The sequence below is a fragment of the Phocoena sinus genome, chromosome 14 (assembly GCF_008692025.1).
Source record: "Phocoena sinus isolate mPhoSin1 chromosome 14, mPhoSin1.pri, whole genome shotgun sequence".
Lineage (NCBI taxonomy): Eukaryota > Metazoa > Chordata > Mammalia > Artiodactyla > Phocoenidae > Phocoena > Phocoena sinus.
The window spans coordinates 36328469-36332669 of record NC_045776.1 but is presented as its reverse complement, the minus strand read 5'-3'; the positions used below and the strand labels follow the sequence as shown (position 1 = coordinate 36332669).

General features: G+C 39.0%; 1 pseudogene; it reads right to left on the bottom strand.

Annotated features, from left to right (window-relative positions):
- Nucleotides 1-3284: 3284 nt before the first annotated feature.
- LOC116764890 lies at nt 3285-3570 on the bottom strand (annotated as a pseudogene).
- Between the last annotated feature and the right edge of the window lie 631 nt (nt 3571-4201).

Sequence of the window (4201 nt, the reverse complement as noted above, 5' to 3'; positions counted from 1 at the left end):
GCTCTATTTACAATAGCCAGGACATGGAAGCAACCTATGTGTCCATCAACAGATGAAAGGATAAAGAAGATATGGCACATATGTACAATGGAATATTACTCAGCCATAAAAAGGAACAAAACTGAGTTATTTGTAGTGAAGTGGATTGACCTAGAGACTGTCATACAGAGTGAAGTAAGTCAGAAGAGAAAAACAAAAACAGTATGCTAACACATATATATGAAATCTAAAAAAAAAAAAAAAAAAAAAAAAGAAGATAAATGGTCAGAAGAAGCTAGGGGCAAGATATGAATAAAGATACAAACCTACTAGAGAAAGGACTTGAGGATACGGGGAGGGGGAAGGGTAAGCTGGGACAAAGTGAGAGAGTGGCATGGACATATATACACTACAAAATATAAAATAGATAGCTAGTGGGAAACAGCCAGATAGAAGAGGGAGATCAGCCCAGTGCTTTGTGATCATCTAGAGGGGTGGGATAGGGAGGGTTGGAGGGAGGGAGATGCAAGAGGGAAGAGGCATGGGGACATATGTATATGTATAACTGATTCACTTTGTTGTAAAGCAGAAACTAATATACCATTGTAAGGCAATACTCTATACTCTAGTAAAGATGTTAAAAAACAGAAGGAATACTTATACTATAATAAAGTATTAGTTGTTTATCTGAAATGCCAAAAAAAAAATTAGGATCCTCTTTGCTTTTCCATTCACCCCACAGAAATGACTACCTAGTAAGTCCAAACAAAAGGACAATTGTGATAAAAGGACACTCTTAATCATCTTATTTATGACAGATGTCTCCATTTAACACAAACTAGACCCAGGCTGACCATTACATGCCAGCTTTCTGTTTTAGGAAATATAGAATCTGTGTGTGTGTTCATGTTTACAAAATATATCATTTCTACAAAAGATTTTACATAATGATTTATATGTTTCATAAAAAAAGTACAGTGAACATCCATGTGGCCAGTACCAATGTAGTTTAACACCATATTATTATTATTTAGCAAAGGTTGCTTTTAAACCATCTTTCACAAAGAAGTCATTAATGAGAACAGAGTTCCAGATGAAAAAAAAACCAGTCACATTGCTGACACTCTGTACATCCACAGAGTACTTAATCAGGACTGGAAATCAGTAACTCAGCAGCAATAAGCATCCATTCATCAACACGTATATAAGGAATGAGTGTTAAAAGTCTTGTATCATGTCCAGTATTGGGCTTTCCAGGGTGGTTAAGACATTCAGAAACCCATACTTGTGGCATCCATGGGTAGAATTTATATAATAATGTGCTCTTGCAGAAACCAGTCAAGTCTTTTGCTTTCTCCAAGATTTTTTTATTAATCTCAGTCAAATAATATTCTGTTAGGATTGAGCATGCATAGACAATATAAACACACATCTTTGAAACAATAAAATTTCACTTCACCTCTCTCATTGCCAAGGTGTTTGAACAAGCAAAGAATATATTTTATAACTTTAATTTCATTGGGAAGGTAGTGAAATAATTGGGTTCATAGAATTGTTCTGCCCTGAAAAAACTTCAACCTTATTTGACATTAAGGATAACAAAATTGAAGCAACAAATAGAAACCCCACTACATTGACTTTGCTCTAGTAACAACTATAATAAATCACCAGAAAATTAAACACTTCCTTCATAAGGACATAGCAGTATAGAATGCACTAGGAAAAAAGCTTTTTTTTTTCTTCCAAATAGTATTTAGCAGTAGAATCATTTCACCAAGTGAAAATGAAAATAGAAGTCGAGTTTTTAAGAAAAAATCATGGTTGCTCATTTGAGGTGGAAAAATGAATCAGGAACCTCAGTAGGTCACCCAACATTTCTATAGCCTGGAATGTTGTATCTCAGGGAAACCTCTAGGGCTACACTTTTGTTAAAATGTCTGTATTAGATCACTGACCATTCCATTTGTGTTTAACTGTAGCTATAGGAAACCTTGCCTTTATTTAACCAAATCAAGCTCTATAACTTCTTATGCATCATTTACATCCAGTTTTTTGCTATGTTATGTCTTCACTCTGAATTACATGGATTTTTAATGAATTTCTAAGGGAACAAACAAGTTTCTGGATTAGACACAGTATTTAGGAGAGGTTGTCTGGTATTATGAAATCACATCATAGAGACAGCTACATCTTCTGCCTTCATGTAACACTAACTGGAAATTAGACAACAAGAGAACAACGTGAGGAATCAAATGTGATTTGAAGAAATAAAAATGTTGAGAAGAGCAGCCACATAACACAGGGAGATCAGCTCAGTGCTTTGTGGCCACCTAGAGGAGTGGGATAGGGAGGGTGGGAGGGAGACACAAAAGGGCAGAGATATGGGGATATATGCATATATATAGCTGATCCACTTTGTTATACAGAAGAAACTAACACACAGGTGTAAAGCAATTATACTGCAATAAGATGTTAAAAAAAAAAAGAGTTACTTAATAAAAGGAGAATACAATTGTAATTTAATGTTTGCAGTCTTGTCCTTCAGCTTTCTCTAACACTTAGAAATGGAGGAGGTCTCTTCATTAATTTGTCTCCAGTCTGGTTGCCTCCCGCAAGGGGGTTGGGGAGAAGCAACTTCTGACAAGTTAGAGGTAAGAGACTCCTTCCCCAGATCCAACTCACTGAGACACAAATGAGACACTCAGTTCCCCAACCACCAACTTCTGGATGCAACAGCGCACTATGCATAAGGAGCAGAGAACATTTCCCTTAATCACTCCTTATCAAACTGAAGCCAAGTTTATTGGCAGGTCTATCAGGGGTGATTTGGTAACCTGTCTCCCCTCTTAGAATAGTGAGTGGACATCAAACCACACTGTGTACTTTATAGGAACCGAATGTGGCAGCAACTACACTGACGGGGTAAACTTCCAAACGTGACTCTAAGCCTTCCAGTTAAGAGAGCATAGGTGTTATTTCTCTCCAGCTTAAGGAAGAGATAACCCAATCGTACTCTATAAAGTGTGTCAACTTGAGGTCCACACCTTGTTTCTTAATTCTGGTTCTTGTTGGGAAAACCCCGATAATTACCTCCCAAAGAGAAGGCAGCATAAGAACATGGATGGATATATACGCACTCTTCATCATGGAAGAAACTTTTAAAAATCTCATCTTATTGTGGAATGGCTACTTCATCATTCATTTATTTATTTATTTTTATTTAACATGCTGACAGCCAGGGAGATCCAATCCATTTCTTCAAAAGTCTTCTGTGCGCGAGTTTCACATCCTCGCCGCCGCCTGGGCTAGAACTTCTCCGGAAAAGCCTCCATTTCGTCCTTGATCCTGTTTTCTACCAGTGACGCGAAGCTGCTTGTCAGTGTTTGGATGGCTATAGCTGACAAACACCTGCTTGCTGGTCTTCCTGGCTAAGCGCTGGGTGAGGCCGGTGGACGTCGTGTCAGACGTGCCTCCGAGGAGGGCTGTGGACACGGGGATGGGGTCGTAGCTGGTGCACGTGACCATGGCAAGGTTGTACAGGTGTGGTGTGTTACCCACCCACAGGAAGGGCGAGTGCGTCAGCAGCAGCATCTTTAGATGGTGAGTCTCTATGTCAAAAGGTATGTGTGTGAATCCTGTCACGGTGCCCACTCTTCACATTTCTCTGTGGGCATGCACCGTGTTTCCCACAGTGTCTTATGACAGAATTTGTGACAGTGGGAGCAGTGGCAGCAAGAGTGCAGGGATCAGCATACGACTGTCAGTGCTAAGGGAGCCAGCAGTGTGGAACCCAGTGTTAGAGCAGAAAAGTCTGGCATGAAATGTCAACCAGTTATCAGAGTAGGTGGACCATAAAGCAAAAGTTTCCTTGTAATGCCCATTTGCATAAAGGGTTAACACAGGTAGAGCTATAGAAAAATTTACTTCAGTCCCCAGAAACAGAAGAAAAAAATTCTATATTTTTTTCCCCCATAAAATGATGCCTCATATGAATTTTCTTGACTCTAAATGTGTAGTGCTCTCCATGCCCAAATCCTCATGAGAATGACTGGGGAAGTGGAAATGTTAGCTACAAACTTCTATTTCAAGGAGCAGCTTCCCTTGGAACTAGATTGCTGTTATTAATGCTGATGATTTTCGTTTACAACACAGTGCTGGACTGTAATTATTTCCTGATATGAATTGCTTACTCACTTCTTCCTCCCAATTAGTTGACCTATTG